General features: G+C 51.3%; 1 protein-coding gene across 2 annotated transcripts in view; it reads left to right on the top strand.

Annotated features, from left to right (window-relative positions):
- Nucleotides 1-23,466, top strand: part of ARHGAP39 (Rho GTPase activating protein 39) — a 430,277-nt gene that overhangs the window by 322,982 nt on the left and 83,829 nt on the right. The gene's annotated exons all lie outside the window — the stretch shown is intronic.

Below are 23,466 nucleotides of genomic sequence, written 5' to 3'. Positions count from 1 at the left end.
TGCGGGGCAGCGATGGCAAAGGAGATCAGAGAGAGCAAAGCCGGCATGGCATCTCATCACTGTTAGTACTCATCCAAGACTGGTAGCCCTGGCTCGCTGCACTCAGGCTTTGACTGGGACACACACAGAGCCAAACAAGGGCTGGTCCAAAGGGTCTGATGCTTTGAAGCTTCACCCCACTGCTTCCAGCTAGTCAGGAACTTTCCCCTGTGTGCTGCAGTGGGCTGTCTCTCCCCACTGCCTGCTTGACTCTCCCTAGGTCGCAGCGTGAAAGTTAGGCCAGGAAAAGCCGCATGTGTGTCTCCCTTGCAGTGTTTCTCCTCCTCATGCAGCACCTCATTCCCCTTCCTCCCTGCCTTTCCCTCTTCCCCTTCCAGCTAGTCTTTACCCTGTCCTCCTCTCCTTCCATAGACTGATCGAGATTAGTGCTGGGAGAGCCTTGTTCAATCCAAGCCAGTCCCTCCCCCCACATCTCAGGGTCAGGGTAGGATCCTTCCATACTGTGCATATCCCTGTCTAGTTCCAAACTCAGGCAATGCAACTTCCACCGCTTCCCTCAGACACTCCCCCCACCCCCCTTGCCTTCCTCCTCATGTTTTCTATCTCTTCCTCGTATCATTCTGTCTTCTCCTTCCACCTACCCATCCTCCTCTGCTCCTTGTACCTGCATCTCTCTCCCTCCCATTCCTTTTCCTATACGTCCATCTCTCTAGCATCCTCTCCCTCTAGGACCTGTCCTGCCCTCCTCCCGGGCTATTCTGCTCTGTGTGTGCCTGCAGCCGCGGAGTGAAATTGGCTTAGGCCCCAATCTGTGAAGTGTCAGTTGAATCACTGGGAGCCAGGGCAAGTTGGTACAGAACAGCCAGGCAAGGGCACAGCACAGCCAGGGCAAGTTGGTACAGCCCACCATGCTGGCAGATGGTGGGGCCTGGGCGAGCAGGCACCTCTAAACCTGACTTTGAATAACGGAACAGTAAGGCATGAATCGTATTATGAGCAAACAAGCTGCCGGATCATGCCATGCTGGGGACTCAGAGTGATTGTTACTTTCTAAACCCTCTCTGGTTTGCTCATTGCGTGTCTCCAACATGGGCATTTCATACTCTCTAATTAGAGACAAATCACCCTTTGACCCTTCATAGAGCAGGAGCCATTCCCCTGAAACACGCTCCGTTCTGAGTCTACCAGCGGAGCTGCTCAGACCAAGAAGTGAGTCTTACTGCTTGCAGACCAGGGTCTGGAGGGCTTGGGGGAGAATCCCCAATTTGTGAGTCCCTCACCCCCCAGATGGGAGGCAGAAACCTCATGGGCTCCACCTCTCAAAGCATGGCCCTTTTACACCAAGGCCCCATCTATCCTGGGTCTGCAATGAACATAAGAACGGCCATGCTGGGGCAGACCAATAGTCCACCTAGCCCAGTATCCTGTCTCTGACAGTTGCCAGTGCCAGATGCTCAGAGGGAATGAAAAGAACAGGGCAGTTATTGAGTGATCCATCCCCTGTGGTCCAGTCCCAGCTTCTGGCACGCAGAGATTTAGAGACCCTTGGGGTTGTGTCCATGACCATCTTGGCTAATAGCTATTAATGGTCTTATCCTCCATGAACTTATCTAATTTTTTTAACTCAATTATACGTTTGGCCTTCACAACATCCCCTGGCAGTGACTTCCACAGGTTGTGTGTTGAGTGAAGAAGTACTTCCTTTTGTTTGTGTAAAACCTGCTGAAATGGAGAGAAGAGGCTGTATTTCCCGGGTTCTAGCACTGTTTGCTTGCCTCTTGTGCATAGAGCCAAATCATGTGAGACCCATGGGTTTTTTTGTTTCGTTTTCTTTCCCCTTGCAGGGTTTGCGCTAGGCATGGATCTGCAATACCCAGGTTAAACAGACAGTCTAAAAAACTAGCCATTTAAAAAAACAAGTTATTAGGTCCAGGTCTTACAGCTGTCCCAAATCCTCTGCCAAGTTTTGTGATTTTTTTTTTTTTTACAACCAAACTCTCCCATTTTTGTACATCAAGAAAGATTTGGACAAATTGGAGAGAGACAAGAGAAGAGCAACAAAAATGATTTATGAGGGAAGATTGAAAAAATTGGGTTTGTTTAGTCTGGAGAAGAGAAGGCTGAGCGGCCAAGATAACAGTTCTCAAGTACATAAAAGGCTGTTACAAGGAGGAGATAGAAAAATTGTTCTCCTTAATATCTGAGGCTAGGACAAGAAGCAATGGGCTTAAATTGCAGCAAGGGAGGTTTAAGATGGACATTAGGAAAAACTTCCTATCTGTCAGGGTGGTTAAGCACTGGAATAAATTGCCTAAGGATGTTGTGGAATCTCCGTTGTTGGAGATGTTTAACAGCAGGTTAGACAAACACCTGGCAGGGACAGTCTAGATAATATTTAGTCCTGCCATGAGTGCAGGGGACTGGACTAGATGACCTCTCGAAGTCCTTTCCAATCCTATGAGTCTGTTTTTCGCTCCCCTTTTGTTGTGTGAGACCCACAGATGGAACTGATGCATGGAAAGTGGGCTATACACAGTCTCCCTGTAGCACTTTCATGGCCCCCACTACTTCAGGGACAGAGTGCCTCCCAGCCTTTAAGGTGTTTCTCCTCCCAGAACCCCTGTGAAGTAGGCTATTGTTCCTATTTCACAGATGGGGTGCTGAGGCACAGAGAGATTGACTGTCACAGAGTCTGTGGGGGAGCAGGGACTTGAACCCTGGTTTCACAAGTCCTAGGTCCATGGCTTAGGGCACTAGCCATAATTTCTCTCCAAACAAACTGCTCAGTTTGTCTAAAACTAGCTTGGATCAAGAACCAGGAGACAGGCTGCCAGGGGGGATGGACTGTATCAGCTAAAAGCTCTGTCCTATCTCTAGCTTCTCTAAACCAGTACGTTCCTGTGCTGAGCAGTGTGTGCTTGCACCAGCTGACAGTCATGTATGTAATGAGGGGGTGGGATTTGTCTCCGGTGGCATTAAAACCACCCCATGTAGGACGATGTTAACAAGAAACAGAAGAATTTGCTGGCATGCTCCAGAGCCAGGAAACCTAGCAGGGAGAAGCCATGCAGATGGACGGGCAAGGACCCACGAGCTGATAGCATGTCTCTTTGCAATGAGGAAGTCCCTGCTGCCAGTAGACTGCAGTACAAAACAGAGAGTGCAGCAGAGAATTTGTGTGAGATGTGATCGCAATTGCCCCCTGTAGGTGGGCTCCTTGCTAGGCAGGTGCAGCGTGCTGAGAATGTACCAGTGTAACCCCATCTCTGCGGTGCCTGTTCCCGCCTATCGTCTGCATGCTGCCCCAGGCGCTCGGAAACCATTCTGCCATCTCATGTGATGCCAGCCTGGGAGAAAGGGGCTTGACCAGGCTCTTGGCCGGCAGATTGAGCCAGGACTGAAGTCTTTCGTTGATTAGATTGCTGGGGCTCCAGCTCTAATCTGTGACTTCTTCCTGGTGGGTAACCGGGTGAAAGCTGCTGAGTTTGCAAGTTCTTGGGCAGAGGAGGGGAGGGATCAAGGGATGTATATAAGGTTCAGAGGATTGTGGGCTTGGGGTTCAGAGATATTGTCATTTGTCCTGAGTGGAGGAGGGAACACAGACTGCAGTGGAGGAAGCCAGTGAGGCCATGTCCCTGGGGTGTTCGGGAACAGAGGACAGTGGGTGGCCGGGGTGAGCCAGGGCTGAGAGTTTGAATGGGCTCTAGGCTGGGAGAGGATAAATACAATAGAGATTGTGAGGTGCTCAGATACTAAAGTAGTGGGGGCCATATCAATACTTTAGATAGTGAGAGAGTCCTTTGACTTTCTGCACTGGTCCACCCCTCCTCCGAGGGTTAATCTGCTGCAGCTGTGCCGGAAGGATGCTTTGAAAGCAAGGCTGATCTAGCAGCGTGCACGGTGTGCCATGCATCCCTGCTGTCCAGAGCGTAAGCCAGTAATTGATGCTACCTTTAGGGTACATTCTGGGTTGACATTTAATTGTCCCACACCCCAAAAGCCAGTCTGGCATGAAAAGCATCTGTGTCTACTACCCCGGTGTCTACCTCCTCAGGAGGTAGCTTCAGCCAAACTTGTGCCCATTTGGAATGACACATGCTCTGTGTCTGCGGTCAGAATACTCCCAGAATCCAAAGAAAGCACGGGTCCCAAAGCCAGCCCCACAGCAGTCATCATGGATGTGAGGTTACTTCCCTTTGCAGAAGCACTGTGGCTCACAGGCAGTTCTCGTTCGCCTGCTTGTGGTAACTGCATGCAGAAGGAAAGGCCGAGACTGGGGAGAGCTGGCTCTGCTGTGGGGCACATGATACCCGTGTTTGACACATACCATCTATCAGTGTGGGTCTCATTGCAGTGTGAGAAGGGCACCATGTGGAAGAGCAGGAGTGGGGCCCAGCTGATGGGTACACAGCTCGGGTGTCGCTCTCCTTAGGAGGGCCAAAGTGGAATAGAATGATTTATTCTGCATTGTTTGCAAGCTGAGAATCCATTCTGCCAGGTTTTATGGTTGTCTCATTCCCCCTGCGATTTGTACCCATGGCTACTCGGTCTCCTGCTTGTGAGCTGGCATTGTGACACAGCCTGGGCCACTTGGGACTTCACAGCATCCGCTAGACTACACACTAGGGTCCTGGTGGCAACGGGGCTAGAACTTGGGTCCTACTCCATGAGCAAAGGTCCTGGCCACTGGAATGGACAGAGAATCTCCATTCACTGCTAGCAGTATACGATCTGTGACACTGTGGAAGGCATTAGTCCCCATGTCACTGATCTGTGACACTGTGGAAGGCATTAGTCCCCATTACGATCTGTGATCCAGTGGAAGGCATTAGTCCCCATGCACCTTGGTCAGGTGATGACAGCACTGAAGCCAGGAGTATCATTCTTTGTGCTGCTTCTGTATACACAGAGCTACTGCATCTTGTCCTATGTGACTTGATTACCGGAGACCTTTAAAACACACCCTCAACTATTCCAGGAATAAACCCCCAATGGTGTTTGAGGGTTGAGATTGCAGGTAGGCTGAGAGCAGCAATTAAAGCTACCAGAATTAACTCTTGTCTCTGGCTGGTGGGTTCAGCATGGTGGCTGCTGCTCCCCACGAGTAAGTTGCAGGCTCAGCTGTGCTTTGTTAGCGTTCTGTAACACTGCCACAGTGCTTGAGCCTGGCTGCACCAGAATGCCTCCACCGCTCCTCCCCAGAGCAGCCTGTCAGTTCCGCTCTGCAAGACCTCCCCTGTGTTAGACTTCAGCAGACCTAGACTCTTCGGTAGAAAAAATACAGACTCTGGAGGCTGAGACTACAACAGGTCACCTCAAATGACATCCTCCTCCCGTGGGGTGCATTGCCCTGCCCCTGTTCGGGGACTTCTGCCTCTGCCACTGACTGCTGTGTATCTGCATCCACTTACATGTAATTTTCAGAGGTCCTGGCAGTGGGACTCAGTGGGGGGGCTGGAGCCCAGTGCCTCTGACAAATCAGCCCATCAGTCGTTCTGTGTTTCCCCGGCTGTGGAAGAGGGGAAATGCTTTGACAGACCCAGAACATTGCTAGAGCAGGGCAGAGAATTTGTGTTTTCATTTAGCTGTTCACAGCTTCCAGGAAGATTTCATGTGCTTCACGTGTCACAAAGGTGTAGCACTCTGCTGTCACATGTGGGACATGTCTCCCTCTAGTGGCTGGCCCCGGTGTCTACAACAACCTACCCAGCTAAGGGAGTTACTCCTTCAGCTTGCGCGCTGGAGGCGCGGGCTTTCCGGGCTGAAGGTCTCAGGTTGGAGCTCTCTGCATAAGCACCCACGCTTTGCTACAGATGGTCAGTCTAAAATGGGTGACACAGAGCACCTGTTTTAAACAGACTGGGGCACATTTTCATAGCATCCCTCCTATCCATTGCCATAGGAGTATTGAAAATGTGGACATCTTTATAGCCCCCTCCCCAATCACCCTGTGCCCCTGAGGATGGGGCAGCTCTGGAGAGGAACCCATTACTTTTAGGTTGTTGAAGCTGGGAGCTGTGGCCCAGTACACGGGGCTCCCGCACTGCCAGTGTAACATGATTTAACTTCCCCCTTCTCCGCTGATTGCAGGAGCCTCAGAAATACCAGCTGTTCCTCTGTGATCCCTTCACAGCAAATTCAGGGGGCCAGCAGAGCTTCTGAACTCTCCAACTGCTGAGGAAGAGGGGGCACCATATTCCTTTCACTTTGCCATTTACTGCTCCCCTAGAGTGTCGGATAAGAGAGGCCAGGGCTCTCTGCTGGAGTGCTGGGGCACAGTTAGGACCGTGGAGAGGCCAGCGGGAGAGGAAAGGAGTCAGGGGCCTAGGAGAGAAGTGAGTGAGCCGGGGACTTACAGAGGGTGGAGAGGTAGGACTGGGCCAATCACAAGAGACCTTTAAACGAGGATGGACTTTAAAGGGGACTAGGAAGTCAGTGAATAACAGCACTGTCCTAATGCTCTGCCCATTTTATCCATATATCTCAGGCATTGCCTCATAACCCCCCTGTAAGGGATAGCTCTCCCCCACTTTATAGATGGGGAAATTAAGGTATGGAAAGGTTTAATGTCCAAGCTCACATAGAAGAGCAGGACATAAAACAAAGGTGCTCTTTTCCCCTGTCCCCTGCTCTGATAACTAGGTCACACTCCCTTTCAGAGCTATCAGTAGCACCCAGGAGCTCTCCCCCCAAGCCACCCTCCCCCATGAGAACATGCTGCCCCTTTGCTGGTGAAGAACGCAGGGAACATGTTTCATTAGAGTGTGTGTGTGTAAGCTGGGGATGGCATTCTGGATTCCATAAAGGTAGAGAGCTAGGTCCTAGCCTGCGAATTGCAGCAGGTCTGAGCAGAAAGTGCTGATGTTTGAATGAGGTTTTCTGCCATGGGGAGCTGAGTCGACGTCTGTGTTGGGAAGGAGCAGAAGCAGGAGAGCAGAGAGCAATGTCCCCAGAAGGGCATCAAGTTCTGAAAGTAGAGATTATGTTGTTGACAGGAGCTGAAAGTGTCAAGACAAGGGCAAAGATGAAGAGAGATGGGGGCCAGACTGTCAGTGGTGACAGACATGCCTCTCCTCTGCATAGAAGGGAGAGCAATGGTTGAAGTCAGGAATGAGACATCTCGGAGGAAAGAGGTATTGTGGAGAAGAGAGGGGGGCAAGGACAGCACTTCAGCAGTGCCAGGAAGGGGGTATAAAACCTCCAGGAGAGAGGACAGAGAGGGAAGATCCCAACCAGGGAAGGAGACTGCAGGTGATTCCAGCTCCTGGCTCAAGAAGGATGGGGTGATCAGTGATACCGAAAGCTTCACTGAGATCCAGTGGGGGACGTGGAGGAGGAATCCCTGATCAGAACCTTGCTGAGTAGAACCTCCCAGACTACTGCACTGGGCAGCACAGCATGGGGAGGAGGTGACCAGCCCTCTGTGGAGATAGAGGTGGTTCGGGACTATTTAGAAAAGCTGGACGGGCACAAGTCCATGGGGCCGGATGCGTTGCATCCGAGAGTGCTAAAGGAATTGGCGGATGTGATTGCAGAGCCATTGGCCATTATCTTTGAAAACTCATGGCAATCAGGGGAAGTCCTGGAAGACTGGAAAAAGGCTAATGTAGTGCCCATCTTTAAAAAAGGGAAGAAGGAGGATCCTGGGAACTACAGGCCAGTCAGCCTCACCTCAGTCCCCGGAAAAATCATGGAGCAGGTCCTCAAGGAATCAATCCTGAAGCACTTACATGAGAGGAAAGTGATCAGGAACAGTCAGCATGGATTCACCAAGGGAAAGTCATGCCTGACTAATCTAATTGCCTTCTATGACGAGATAACTGGTTCCGTGGATGAAGGGAAAGCAGTGGATGTGTTATTCCTTGACTTTAGCAAAGTTTTTGACACTGTCTCCCACAGTACTCTTGTCAGCAAGTTAAAGAAGTATGGGCTGGATGGATGCACTACAAAGTGGGTAGAAAGTTGGCTAAATTGTCGGGCTCAATGGGTAGTGACCAATGGCTCCATGTCTAGTTGGCAGCTGGTATCTAGCGGAGTGCCCCAAGGGTCGGTCCTAGGGCCGGTTTTGTTCAATATCTTCATAAATGATCTGGAGGATGGTGTGGATTCCACCCTCAGCAAGTTTGCGGATGACACTAAACTGGGAGGAGAGGTAGATACGCTGGAGCGGAGGGATAGGATACAGAGGGACCTAGACAAATTGGAGGATTGGGCCAAAAGAAATCTGATGAGGTTCAATAAGGACAATTGCAGAGTCCTGCACTTAAGACGGAAGAATCCAATGCACCGCTACAGACTAGGGACCGAATGGCTCGGCAGCAGTTCTGCAGAGAAGGACCGAGGGGTGACAGTGGACGAGAAGCTGGATATGAGTCAACAGTGTGCCCTTATTGCCAAGAAGGCCAATGGCATTTTGGGGTGTATAAGTAGGGGCATTGCCAGCTGATCGAGGGACGTGATCGTTCCCCTCTATTCGACATTGGTGAGGCCTCATCTGGAGTACTGTGTCCAGTTTTGGGCCCCACACTACAAGAAGGATGTGGAAAAATTGGAAAGAGTCCAATGAAGGGCAACAAAAATGATTAGGGGTCTGGAACACATGACTTATGAGGAGAGGCTGAGGGAACTGGGATTGTTTAGTCTGCGGAAGAGAAGAATGAGGGGGGATTTGATAGCTGCTTTTAACTACCTGAAAGGTGGATCCAAAGAGGATGGATCTAGACTATTCTCAGTGGTAGCAGAAGACAGAACAAGGAGTAATGGTCTCAAGTTGCAGTGGGGGAGATTTAGGTTGGATATTAGGAAAAACTTTTTCACTAGGAGGGTGGTGTAACACTGGAGTGCATTACCGAGGGAGGTGGTGGAATCCCCTTCCTTAGAAGTTTTTAAGGTCAGGCTTGACAAAGCCCTGGCTGGGATGATTTAGCTGGGGACTGGTCCTGCTCTGGGCAGGGGGTTGGACTAGATGACCTTCCAATTCTGATATTCTATGATTCTATGAAGAGCGACAGGTGGGAGACGGGGCATCGGCTGTCAGGTGAGGAAGGGTTTGTACACACCTGCTTGTAGCAGTTAGTGCGTGGCAGGGAAAGTCCAGTGGCGAGGGAGTGACTGACTCTAATGGTAAGACAAAGAGCTCAGGGCGAGGCTGGGAAGGGGGCAGGGGAGTAGGAAAGGAAGGCTGTGGTGGAGGTGAGTTAAGGGGATGCTGGAGTTCCAGAGGATCAGCTGGCAACGAGGCACTTGGGCTTGGGGCTTCCTGCATTCTTAGCCTTTCCAGGGCTGACCCGACGAACGGTAATTGCTGCATGAAGGGATGGTGGCGGTAATGGGAGGGAGGCAGTAGTCCAGCACCTTAGAGACACGCAACAAGAGGGGGAGGCTCTCTGGAAGCAGGCTGGGATTTTCCATTTGCCCCCAGTGCTGAGATGATGAGGCTGCATTGAACATAAGGGCAGCCATACTGGGTCAGACCAATAGTCCATCTAGCCCAGTATCCTGTCTTCCGACACTGGCCAATGCCAGATGTTTCAGACGGAATGAACAGAACAAGGCAATTATTGAGTGATCCATCCCCTGAAACCCATTCCCAGCTTCTGGCAGTCAGAGACTAGGGACACCCAGAACATGGGGTTGCATCCCTGACCTTCTTGGCTAATAGCCATTAATGGACTCTATCCTCCATGAACTTATCTAAATCTTTTTTTCACAACATCCCCTGGTAATGAGTTCCACAGGTAGACTGTGCATTGTGTGAATAAGTTATGTTACTTTAGTTTTAAACCTGCTGCCTATTAATTTCATTGGGTGACCCCTGGTTCTTGAGTTATGTGAAAGGGTAAATAACACTTCCTTATTCACTGTCTCCACACCGTTCGTGATTTCATAGACTTCTAACCAGGGCCACCCAGAAGATTCAGGGGGCCTGGGGTCTTCGGCGGTGGGGGTCCTTCAGCTCCGGGTCTTCGGGGCACTTTGCCGAAGACATGGAGCGGAAGGACCCCTGCTGACGAATTGCCACCGAAGACTCGGAGCGGCAGAAGCGGCAGCGGGTCCTTCACTCTGGGTGTGTTCAGCGGCACTGAAGGACCCCCCCGCCACCGAAGTGCCGCCAAAAACTCTAGTGGGAGCCCCTGAAAACTCTCGTGGGGGCCCGAGGCCTGGGGCAAATTGCCCCACTTGCCCCCCACCCCGGGCGGCCCTGCCTCTAACATATCCCTACTTAATCATCTCTTTTCCAGCTGAAAGATCCCTGTCTTTTTAATCTCTTCTCATATGGAAGCAGTTCCATGTCCCTAATCATTTTTGTTGCCCTTCTCTGTATTTTGTCGAATTCCAGTATATCTTTTTTGAAATGGGGCGACCACATCTGCACACAGTATTCAAGATGTGGGCGTACTGTGGATTTGTATAGTGGCATTAAGATATTTTCTGTCTTATTATCTATCCCTTTCCTAATGGTTCCTAACATTCTGTTTGCTTTTTTGATTCGGCTGCACATTGAACAGCTGTTTTCATAGAACGATCCAAGATCTCATTCTTGAGGAGTAACAGCTAATTTAGACCCCATCATTTTATATGTATAGCTGGGATGATGTTTTCCAGTGTGCATTACTTGGCATTTATCAACACTGAATTTCATCTGCCATTTTGTTGCCCGGTCACCCAGTTTTGTGAGATCCCTTTGTAACTCTTCACAGTCTGCTTTGGACTCAACTATCTTGAGTAGTTTTGTACCATATGCAAACTTTGCCACCTCACTGTTTATCCCTTTTTCCAGATCATTTATGAATATGTTGAACAGCACTGGTCCCAGTACAGACCCTTGGGGGACCCCGCTATTTACCGCTTTCCATTGTGAAAACTGACCATTTGTTCCTGGCCTTTGTTTCCTGTCTTTTAACCAGTTACTGATCCATGCGAGGACCTTCTCTCTTATCCCATGACTATCCCAAGGCTATTTCATGAGGAGCCCAGCAGTTGGGAGTTACCTGAGGGAAACTACCAGACATGGGTGATTTCTGTTCAGTGCAGAAGACTTGCCAGCAATTGTCCACCCCGCCATGGAGCATTCCGACCCCGTTGTTGGGGTGATGGAGTGTGCGTGCTGGTTTGCCCAATGGCTATGTAAACTCAGTGCAGCTCTGGAATGGTCACAGTGCGGCATTTGCGGGATGAAATGGGGTTCTATGGAAATGTGCAGGGACGGTCTCCAAACAAATGGACATCCCTAGGAGGTTCGGTACTGGGTCTGCTGGACCTGTTGAAGCCGAAAGGTGTTCTGATGGAATCCCTCACTCCATCTCTCTTGCAGGACTGCAGTGATGAGCAGGTGCAGGTGATTAGCCTGCCTTCGCTGAGCAGGCCTTCAGTTTGAACAGCTGTCCCTGACAGTCAGCTAAGCTAACACATTGGCAGGATTAGGCTGGTTTTTCTACACAGCCCTTCACTCTGAAGCCCCATTGCTAGTTATAATGCAGCGATATGCCTGGGAGCGGCTAGCGTTTCCCATCTCAGCTGCTGACCTGGATAATTATTGCCATGGTCTGTTGGCTCTGTCTCAGTGGATCCAGATCAGCAGCATTTGGCTGTAGACACAACAGTCCAGATTCTGTTCTCCTTTACGCCATTCCTTCCCCTAGGAGAGGCCGTTCCATAGCCTGAAGCATCTCCCTGTCAGGAAAGTGTCTCTGATATTCATCCTGCAGTCCTTCTAGTTCTAACCCCTAGTGCCACCCTCTCACTGCCTGGTGTTTGCACCTTTCACATACATGCAGCCTGTTACCATGTCCAGCTTGTATGTCACTTGGCCTGCCCTCAGACAGCTCTCTCAATCTCTCCCAAATCCATCCCTCCAACCCCTCATCATTCTGTTGTTGTTCTCTGGATTCCCTCCAGTTTGTCAGTTTCTGTCTGCTAACATGGTTCCCAGAACTGAACACAGTGTCCGAGGCCCACTTACCCTGGAGCCTCAGAGAGAGAGACTATCCCTCTGTGCGTGCAGCCCCCAGCCACCTGGCCTTTATATTGCCATATCTCACTGCAGGCTGCTGTTGAATGTGCAACCTACTGTCTCCCCTAGCGTGTACACTCACTCGCTCTCCATTCCTGATCCCTCAGTTTCTCCCTCCAGTTGGTCATACGCCCAAGGGATGATTTTTCCCTGGGTAGGTGAGCCAATTTTCGCATTTCCTTGTGGGTGTCATGTCATGGGGATCTGGAGCGGATGGCTGCAGTGCCTGGGGAGGTGGAGTTTCGAGACTCTCTGAACGGAGAGATCGCTTATCTGATTGGCATGTGAATCGCGGGGGACTCTGTCCCATACCGCCCACTGCGGCCTGACAGCCAGCAATTACCCTCCATCAGCAGGGCAGGGACAGTTGTAGCAAGCGCCGCTGCCCCACGTGGGGCTACACTGTGAGTTTCACTTCACTCCAGCTCGCTGCAGACTTCACCCCATGGAGCTAGGTCCCAGTCATTCCCAGCCCCCTCCTGTGCCCTGCAGGAGAGAGCTGGCTGCTGCCCAGCTTCGTGGTTACAGTTCAGCTGCAGAGACACCTGTTGTTGACCTGTCTCCTTCTCCCAACGGCAGTTCTGATGCAATCTGAGGGGGCAGCAGTGGGGTCACGGAGACTTCCTGGGAGCCAAAGGCATTGGCTGAAAGGAAGTGATAAAAAGCTTTGGAAACTAGAGGGCACGTCTACACTGCAGTAGAATACCCATGGCTGGCCCATGTCAGCTGACTCGGGGTCAGGCTGTGGGGCTCTAAAATTGCAGCTGGATCTTTGTGGGGTCCCAGGGCTCGGGCTCCAGCCCCAGCCAAAATGTCTACATTTCAGTTTTATAGTCCTGCAGCCCGAACCCTGCTAGGCTGAGTCAGCTGACATGGGCCAGCTGCAGGTGTTTCACTGCCGTGTAGACACACCCTGAGAGAGCAGATCAGGGGGTGTTTGGCCATGGGTAACTCCTGAGCTCAACGTATGGCCAGGCCATGAAGAAAGGCACAGCACATCCTGGAGAGGATGAAGTGCTGGGCACTTGTGGGGGACAGTGAATGTGGTGCTGAGTCTGGGCAGAACTTGCTTAATGTTTAGTGAATTCCTAAAACATCCAAGCATGTTCGGAGATGTCCCTGGTATGTTCCCAGCCTAGTGGTGAAGTTGTACCCCTTCCTCCTTGAACTGCTTGCTCCCCAGCCCGCTTGGGGTCAGCACTAGAATCCGGGCGTTGGGGGCTCTGCACCCTCAGGGAAATCAATCCTGTCAACCGCATGCTCTTGGGTTAGACATGGGGTTTAGTGCACGACCCTGCCAGGATTCAAAGGGGGGATCCAGGAACCCTTGCTCACCATGCACTGGGAATTCACTCAGTGTCTGCAATGACCCCTCCTTGGCTCTTTGTGGGGCTCTGACCCCTGTTGCCCCACTAGAAGGTGACAGAAGGAGGCCATGGCAGGGCAACCCAGAGGAAGGCAGGAGATCCCAAGAACAGCTGATTGAGCACAGCAAGCTGGTGCATTGGTTGTGTGTGCACGAAGCCCCTGGACAAGCGGATTGCTCCATCTGTAACGATCTGTGGTCACAGGTGTACAGGCAAGACTGCGAAGTGTCCCATTGCTCGCAGGCCAGCTGAGATCCTGCATTCAGCTGGGCTGCAAGGATGGCTACCATTGCTGCTTGTGGCCACCCAAGGTTATTGTGGGGCCTGCTCTTCCACTGGCCAGCAGGGGAAGGAACAGGTGGTGACACCCGCAGAGAAGAGCTGAGGGGCCTGTCGACGCCAGCCTCTCCAACCAGCTCTCCTTCCAGCTTCCCCGAAGAAAGCAGCCCCTAGTCACGCACCTTAACTCCAGATCGCCCACTCTGCTCCCCCACGCACAGCTGCTAAGTTTTGTGCAGTTCCATGTCCTGCCTCCACTCTGCTTGGGGCAGGGTGTGTTGGCTGTCAGCTGAAATTTAGGAGCCTATGCGAACTGGCTTATAAATTAGTGTTAAATGTCCCACAATGATCTGAACCAAACTTGGCAGCTACCTACAGTCGTCAGTGGGGAGGAAATATGAAATCTGGAGCCATTAGCAGCAAAATGCAAGCTTCCCTCCAGGAGTGCCTGGGGCTTGGGCTCAGGACTGGTGGAGAGGGATGAGCACTCACTATTTACTCACTGGAGGAGAAAGGAACGATTCCAGGTCTGGCCCTCCAAAAATCTGCATTTTAAAGCATGCCTCCATGCAGATCTGTTTGTGTCTGAAGGTAAATGATCATTTCCAGACACACTATGCCTCCTGGGACAGCAGCTGCCAGATCGTTATGGGTAAATGTTAGTATTTCAGAATGAGTGTTTTGCACACACTGAAATGTATCATTGCTGGCTAGACCATCGTGCTTTTGAATGAGCTGTTGCAGCCTATAGAGTCATAGGCTTTTAAAACAGACAACATACAGGTCAGAGGGAAGAAAGATGGTCATATGATTAAGGGTGTGACCAGCCTACTCTGCTGTAGATTTGCTTTTTTCACAATGGAGAAAGAGCACAAAAAAGGTATTGGATGTTTTTAAGGGTCTTTTTTTTTTGCTTCATGTTTCCGTAAATAGATGTGGAGTTGTCAACTCTGGCTTTGCTGGAGGAGGTAGTAGGGGTCTCGTGTGTTGGATGCTCTCCCCACTCTTGACTGAAGGGTTAGGTTGTTAAAATGTAGCCCCAGCAGCTTTTCTCCCAAATGTATATTGGGTGTTGGAGTTAAATGGGTGTAAACAAAAAGGGATTTTAAACAATCTGACTAAAATTCTCATTCCCTTCCCAGTTTTTGAACCTTTCACTCTCTAGCCTCTTCTGGTAACATAGTTTTGGTCATGATCAGTTTTTAAAGGTTTGTACATGATTAATAGATGGTTTAATAAACGGCTTATCAATTGTTATAGATTATTTGTAGAGTCCAACAGGTCCATAGGTTGCTGCTTATATCCATAGATTATAACCATCTATAACACATGCCTCCACTCATGTCTACAACATGCTTATAAGATCTGGTCAGCAGTTATTAAGCCTTCACAAACCGTTGATAAAGTGTGACCATAATTGCACCAGTTCTTGAGTCACACAAAGTCTTCCTGGGCCGCCTGGGCCTGAATTTCTAGTGTAAAAAACCAAGACGTCAGTTGTGTCAATTCTCCTGCCCTTCCTGTGCCATTGGTTTAAATCTGCCCTTGTGGCGCGGTTCACCTGAAGCACTGCCTGGCATTTAGCACAACCTGACGGAACAGTGGTATGCGTCCGTCGCGGGGAGAGCACCCCCTAGCACAAAGCTGCTGGCCACAGGGATGAGTCGCATGGTTCAGTGAGGAGGAGTGAGACAAGCAGGGATTTACATAATACTACAGTGGGTGCAGGGTGAAATGAGACAATCTCCCAGCGCGGTCATCAAGGCCTCTGCAGTGCTCAGTTCAACAGCCCTGCAGAGGGAGCAGAGCTAACCTACTCCCAGAGCTTAGTCCTAAAGTTTTACACACCCAGAGATTCAGCCCAGCCCTGTTACAGAGCCGTTTTTTCTGACCATGACTGTTGCTTTGGTTTGGATCCTGCCCTTAGACACCAGGGCAGCTCTTAGTTGCTGCCATAATGAAGCTGCCCTTTGAAAGGAAAATCCTTTAGGTAAGCATTATGCTAACTTGGGCTCATTGGGTTCCATCCTAGCTAAAAAAAGCCATCTGTTCCCAGTGGGGACTCTGAGTGCCAGGAATCCTACTTGTAAATCAGATTAAATGGCTAATTACAGCCTACTGGGGCATTTTACACAAGTGCCGTCCTTCATGGTTGGGGGGTAGGGGGGAATTCTTGGTTTCCTTTTACAAGGCACGTGGAAAGATTATTGGCCTGCCTTGTGTGGTGGTGCCTTCCAGGAGAGAGTGATCCCTTTCTGAAAACAGCCAGGACACCTCCTGGCACGCTGTACGTCGTGACACATCCTCCTGGTCTCGTGCTCGTTGAGGAGCCTGGGAGCGCGGCGGGTGTTAACTGCAGCCTCTCCCGGAGACCGTCACTTCATTCCACTGCGCCGTGTCATCCGGAAGTGTTGTGTCGGGTCGTTGTGTGCTGTGAAACCACTGTCGTTCTCGTTGTTAAGGTGAACGCTTTGTAGCCACTGCAGGGATATTGATGGCATAATCAGTGGGGAAAGCCGGTGGGAACTGAGAATGTTCGGCACCGCAGGCTCAGCCCCTGGTCCTGCATAGCACTTTGAGATCCTCAGATTACTAATGCTTTAGTGGGGCAAAATATGTTCTTGTTAGCCATAGTCAGGATGCCCCAACTTTGCCTGGCCAAGGGCTGTATTGGCAAATTGCCAACGACTGCATCTGATTTGCATAAAATGGACTGAGGCCTCCTTTATCTTTAGGAGGGAGCACATCCGTGGGGCTACAGATCGCAGCCTGCAGTGCTCCAGCAGCTTGGTGGAGTATTTAAAGCTGGGACCGGCAGTCTTGGCCAGCTGCACCTTTCTGGCGAAGGGGTGGCAGTAGCTGTGCGTTCTGTTGCAACGCTCTGAGCTGCTGTCTGCACTCCTCTCCCCCCGTCCAGCCTGGTGGATCCAGAGAAGAACAGCTGTCCTCCCTCTGATGTAAAGGAGGCAGCGTGCCCAAGGGCTAGGACACAGGACTGGGAGTCAGGGGGATCTAGGTTCCGTTTCCAGCTCTGCCACAGACGCCCTGTGTGAGCTCGGTCAAATCACTTCACCTCTCTGTGCTTTAGCTCCCACCAGCAAAACAAGGATGCTAATAGTGACTCCCCTGTGCAATATGACTGGGTGAAAAGGGCAGGGCTATTACGTGTGCTGATGCTGTTTACGTTAATTATACGAAATCTGCCGTTAAAAACTAACCACCTCCCAGGCAGAGCATGGGGTAATCCTAGAAAACCTGCTTCAAACAGCAGCCTGAGGTGTCTTCAAAGGCTCTGCATTGTATTATCTATGATTATGGCCTTTCCACAACCATCCAGCTTTCTCCTCCCGCTTCCTGGCAGTCCGGGCATGGAGCAGTTAGGAAGTATGGCATTCCCTGCACTCCTGTGCTCTGTACTGTGTGTTTGCTGTACAAGATTCACATCTGTAAACAGGGCCCTCCTGCCGCAAATGTAATTGAATTACTAGATCCAGTGGAACAGTAAAGCTGGGCTATTAATAGACCCTGTAACTGCCTCCGTGCTAAACGATCAGAGCTTTAACCTCGTGCTTTCAGTTCTCTATGATGTCTTGAAAGCTCAGTACGTGGAATTTGCCCCTCTTTCAAAACCTTTCCTTATATGAATGAAATAGAAAGCTCCCTCTGTCCTTTCATCTACTGTGTGCAGAGTAGGTGTCTTAAGTGAAAGCAGAAAGGCTGCCCCTACTAAATAAGAAACCCCGCTAAATGCTTCCCAAATGTTGTGATTTTAAAAAGCATCCCAGAAGTGTTCAGGGGGGAATAAATGCACTCAGACATAGAGGTGGGAGCACATCATAAAGGGAAATACTTCTGTTCACATTGCATAAATACCCTCTGGAACTCATTGCCACTAGGTATCATAGACGTGAGGAGTCACCAAAGTACTAGACATGGATAATGGGAAAGTCTATGTTTAGATTAAAGAGGATAAAACAAAGCTGTGAATCAGGGATCTAAACGCTGTGCTTCAGGTATGAGCCAGCTGCTCAGTGCTTGGGATTTAGAGGAAGCTTCGCCTATAGATGAGTTATTCAAAAATTGTCCAGTAAGTGGTTTCTTGCACCTTCCTCTGAAGCAGCTGGTGCTGGCTGCTGCCAGACAGGATCCTGAGCAAAAGGGACCCTGGTCCAATCTAGTTTGGCAACTCCTGTGGCTTTGTTTGATGGGGTGATGGGCTGTGCTGAGAATTTTGGCCTGAGCATTCCATGGGAACCCTAGAAATGAGCCACGGAAACAATCCATGAGGCAACATCTCATCCATGCCTAGCTCAGATTGTTCCCCTCTATCATTTCTAGGACGTTTGTCCACGCCAGGTTTAAATGATCCAAGCCTCAGGGCTTTCACCACTTCCCTGGCAGTACCGGTCCCCAGCCTGCCGGATCTCACTGTTTGGAAAATTTCCCTGATGTTGAGTCTAAATTTTCCTTTTCTTGGTTATTACAGTAGCACCCAGCTGAGATCAGGGACCTGTTGTGTCAGGCAAGGCACAGGGAGAGTGAGATACAGTCTGTGCCCCAGAGAGCTCACAGTCTATACAGACAGGACAGCCACACCATGATGTTCTCCCAGGAGGCTCAGAGGGTTTATGTGTCTTGTCAAGGACATCCAGAGAGTTGGTTACTGAGGCAGGAACCAAACCCAGCCCCCATGAGTTCCAGCCCCATGCCGTAACCACAAGGCCATCCTTCCTCTCAATTACTATCTAACATTCCTGCTTCTAACCCCCTGCACCATCCTATATAATAGGATCTACACTCTCTCACTATTGTATACAAGCTCTTTCCCACTCCTCACCTCCCACCCTCTTAGCTGGGCTTTTGCTGAGCTCTGCCCTACAGACTCAGTATTTGGATCCCAGACCTAGATTTTGAACACACTGGAGTTCAGAGTGTTCTGACCCAGGCTTTTGATTCAGCTCACTGTGGAGGTAATGGGCCAGCCTCGCTGTGCTTCAATACTGCGACCAGTTCTGGGGTCCACATTTTAAAAAGGATGATGAAAAATTGGAGAGGGTGCAGAGAAAAGCCACAAAAAAATGATTTGAGGGCTGGAGAAAATGCCTGACAATGAGGGACTTAAAGAGCCCAACCCATTTACTTTATCAAAAAGGAGATTGAGAGATGACTTGATTAGTGTGTGAAGTACCTTCCCCGGGGACAGTCAACCGGTACAACCAGGCTCTTTAATCAAGCTGAGAAAGGCAGACCTAGAACCTAGGGCTTGAAGCTGAAGCTGGGTAAATTCAAATTAGAAATAAGGCACAAATTTTTCACAGTTGGGGTGATATACCATTGGGACAAATGGGCTGGTGAAATGGTGGATTTTCCATCTCTTGACGTGTTGAAATCCAGACTGGCTGCCTTTCTGGAAGAGATGCTTTAGCCACACGCAAGTGATTAGCAAAAAGAACGAGGAGTACTTGTGGCACGTTAGAGACTAACAAATTTATTTGAGCATGAGCTTTCATGGGATATAACCCACTTCATCGGATGCATGCAGTGGAAAATACAGTAGGAAGATATATATATACATACACACACACAGAGAACATGAAAAAATGGGTGTTGCCATACCCACTATAATGAGAGTGATCAGTTAAGGTGAGCTATTAGCAGCAGGAGAAAAAAAAAAACCTTTTGTAGTGATAATCAGGATGGCCCATTTCCAACAGTTGACAAGAAGGTGTGAGTAACAATAGGGGGAAAAAATAAGCATGGGGAAATAGTTTTACTTTGTGTAATGACACATCCACTCCCAGTCTTTGTTCAAGCCTAATTTAATGGTGTCCAGTTTGCAAATTAATTCCAATTCAGCAGTTTCTCGTTGGAGTCTGTTTTTGAAGTTTTTTTGTTGTAGTATTGCGACTTTTAGGTCTGTAATCGAGTGACCAGAGAGATTGAAGTGTTCTCTGACTGGTTTTTGAATGTTATAATTCTTGACGTCTGATTTGTGTTGATTTATTCTTTTACGTAGAGACTGTCCGGTTTGGCCAATGTACATGGCAGAGGGGCATTGCTGGCACGTGATGGCATATATCACATTGGTAGATGTGCAGGTGAATGAGCCCCTGATGACGTGGCTAATGTGATTAGGTCCTATGATGGTGTCACTTGAATAAAGATGTGGACAGAGTTGGCATCGGGCTTTGTTGCAAGGATACGTTCCTTGGTTAGTGGTTCTGTTGTGTGGTGTGTGGTTGCTGGAGAGTATTTGCTTCAGGTTGGGGGCTGTCTGTAAGCGAGGATTGGTCTGTCTCCCAAGATCTATGAGAGTGAGGGACCATTTTTCAGGATAGGTTGTAGATCTTTGATGATGTGTTGGAGAGGTTTTAGTTGGGGGCTGAAGGTGATGGCTAGTGGCGTTCTGTTATTTTCTTTGTTGGGCCTGTCCTGTAGTAGGTGACTTCTGGGTACTCTTCTGGCTCTGTCAATCTGTTTCTTCACTTCAGCAGGTGGGTATTGTAGTTGTAAGAATGCTTGATAGAGATCTTGTAGGTGTCTGTCTCTGTCTGAGGGGTTGGAGCAAATGCAGTTGTTTCGCAGAGCTTGGCTGTAGACAATGGATCGTGTGGTGTGGTCTGGATGAAAGCTGGAGGCACGTAAGTAAGTATAGCGGTCAGTAGGTTTCCGGTATAGGGTGGTGTTTATGTGACCATCGCTTATTAGCACTGTAGTGTCCAGAAAGTGGATCTCTTCTGTGGACTGGTCCAGGCTGAGGTTGATAGTGGGATGGAAATTGTTGAAATTGTGGTGGAATTCCTCAAGGACTTCTTTTCCATGGGTCCAGATGATGAAGATATCATCAATGTAGCACAAGTAGAGTAGGGGCGTTAGGGGACGAGAGCTGAGGAAGCGTTGTTCTAAGTCAGCCATAAAAATGTTGGCATACTGTGGGGCCATGCGGGTACCCATAGCAGTGCCGCTGATTTGAACGTATACATTGTCCCCAAATATGAAATAGTTATGGGTGAAGACAAAGTCACAAAGTTCAGCCACCAGGTTTGCCGTGACATTATCGGGGATACTGTTCCTGACGACCTGTAGTCCATCTTTGTGTGGAATGTTGGTGTAGAGGGCTTCTACATCCATAGTGGCCAGGATGGTGTTTTCAGGAAGATCACCGATGGATTGTAGTTTCCTCAGGAAGTCAGTGGTGTCTCGAAGGTAGCTGGGAGTGCTGGTAGCGTAGGGCCTGAGGAGGGAGTCTACATAGCCAGACAATCCTGCTGTCAGGGTGCCAACGCCTGAGATGATGGGGCGTCCAGGATTTCCAGGTTTATGGATCTTGGGGAGCAGATAGAATATCCCAGGTTGGGGTTCCAGGGGTGTGTCTGTGCGGATTTGTTCTTGTGCTTTTTCAGGGAGTTTCTTGAGCAGATGGTGTAGTTTCTTTTGGTAACTCTCAGTGGGATCAGAGGGTAATGGCTTGTAGAAAGTGGTGTTGGAGAGCTGCCGAGCAGCCTCTTGTTCATATTCCGACCTATTCATGATGACGACAGCACCTCCTTTGTCAGCCCATGATGTCAGGGTTGTTTCTGAGGCTGTGGATGGCGTTGTGTTCTGCACGGCTGAGGTTATGGGGCAAGTGATGCTGCTTTTCCACTATTTCAGCCCATGCACGTCGGCGGAAGCACTCTGTGTAGAAGTCCAGTCTGTTGTTTCGACCTTCAGGAAGAATTACACAATTGATTGGTCCTCAATACATGGGTAACTGGGTGAGATCCTCTGGCCTGTGTTAGGAGCTCGGACTACATGATCGAATGATCCCTTCTGGCCTTAAACACTATGAAGAGTCCAGGTCAGGATCTGAGTGCAGATTCCGAGTACCCCAACGCTTATGCCTGTGCTGATCTGTGATTTTGGTCCAAGCCTGTGGTATTCCCCATGCCAGTGAAGATCCAGGACTCAGTGGTGATGAATACAAAGGGGGCCAGCTAGCGAGGTTGCTGGAGACGCAGACCCTGCCGTTTTCTCTAGCTCCCAGACTACTGCAGCTGTGCTGCATGTTATCCTCTCACAGGGTCTCCTTAAATCCTGGTCTGGACAACGTCTGGAGGGAGCTGCTGACCACCGTCTCTGGCCCATCTTGAATATCTAGCTCTTCTAATCTTTCCTCCTATGCTGGCCCTTCCAGGCACTTACTCCTCCTTGCTGCCTTTCTCCAAACTCTTCCAGGGTACCAATGAGCCTCCAGCATGGAGGTGCACTGCTCCAAGTGCAGCCTGCCCTCTGCAGCCTTGTCTCAACAAAGCAATCCTCCTGCCCGCCCCGCAGACACTGCTGTTCCCTACTTCTTGCCCCCTGCAGACACTGCTGTTCCCCACTGTCCCTGCCTGTCCGTGTCACATTGGAGATCATTTGCTCTGAGACCAGCTGTCAGTGGCAAGAAAATACAAAGCATTTGGAAGTGACATGAGAAGAGCAAACTTTCAGAGGGAGCCATGGGTGGAGGAGCACCTCTGGCACTGGCCTGGAAGGAGACGCAGCACCCCGGGCAGAGGGGCACCGCTGGCACCAGCCGTGAAGGAGAAGCAGCACCCTGGGCAGAGGGGCACCGCTGGCACCGGCAGGGAAGGAGATGCAGCACCCCGGGCAGAGGGGCACCACTGGCACCGGCTGGGAAGGAGACGCAGCACCCCGGGCAGAGGGGCACCGCTGGCACCGGCCGGGAAGGAGATGCAGCATCCCGGGCAGAGGGGCACCACTGGCACTGGCCGGGAAGGAGACGCAGCACCCCGGGCAGAGGGGCACCGCTGGCACCGGCAGGGAAGGAGACGCAGCACCCCGGGCGGAGGGGCACCGCTGGCACCAGCCATGAAGGAGAAGCAGCACCCTGGGCAGAGGGGCACCGCTGGCACCGGCAGGGAAGGAGATGCAGCACCCCGGGCAGAGGGGCACCACTGGCACCGGCCGGGAAGGAGACGCAGCACCCCGGGCAGAGGGGCACCGCTGGCACCGGCCGGGAAGGAGACGCAGCATCCCGGGCAGAGGGGCACCACTGGCACCGGCTGGGAAGGAGACGCAGCACCCCGGGCAGAGGGGCACCGCTGGCACCGGCCGGGAAGGAGATGCAGCATCCCGGGCAGAGGGGCACCACTGGCACCGGCCGGGAAGGAGACGCAGCACCCCGGGCAGAGGGGCACCGCTGGCACCGGCCGGGAAGGAGACGCAGCACCCCGGGCAGAGGGGCACCGCTGGCACCGGCCGGGAAGGAGACGCAGCACCCCGGGCAGAGGGGCACCGCTGGCACCGGCCGGGAAGGAGATGCAGCATCCCGGGCAGAGGGGCACCACTGGCACTGGCCGGGAAGGAGACGCAGCACCCCGGGCAGGGGGGCACCGCTGGCACTGGCCGGGAAGGAGACGCAGCACCCCAGGCAGGGGGGCACCGCTGGCACCGGCCGGGAAGGAGACGCAGCACCCCGGGCAGAGGGGCACCGCTGGCACCGGCCGGGAAGGAGACGCAGCACCCCGGGCAGGAGGGCACCGCTGGCACCGGCCGGGAAGGAGACGCAGCACCCCGGGCGGAGGGGCACCGCTGGCACTGGCCGGGAAGGAGACGCAGCACCCCGGGCAGAGGGGCAACGCTGGCACCAGCAGGGAAGGAGACGCAGCACCCCGGGCAGAGAGGCAACGCTGGCACCAGCAGGGAAGGAGACGCAGCATCCCAGGCACAGGGGCACCGCTGGCACCGTCCGGGAAGGAGACGCAGCACCCCGGGCAGAGGGGCACCGCTGGCACCGGCAGGGAAGGAGACGCAGCATCC

Source organism: Chelonia mydas, chromosome 2 (genome assembly GCF_015237465.2).
Source record: "Chelonia mydas isolate rCheMyd1 chromosome 2, rCheMyd1.pri.v2, whole genome shotgun sequence".
In the NCBI taxonomy this organism is placed as follows: domain Eukaryota; kingdom Metazoa; phylum Chordata; order Testudines; family Cheloniidae; genus Chelonia; species Chelonia mydas.
Note: the sequence above shows the minus strand (reverse complement) of the source record. Positions and strands in the feature narration are given on the sequence as shown.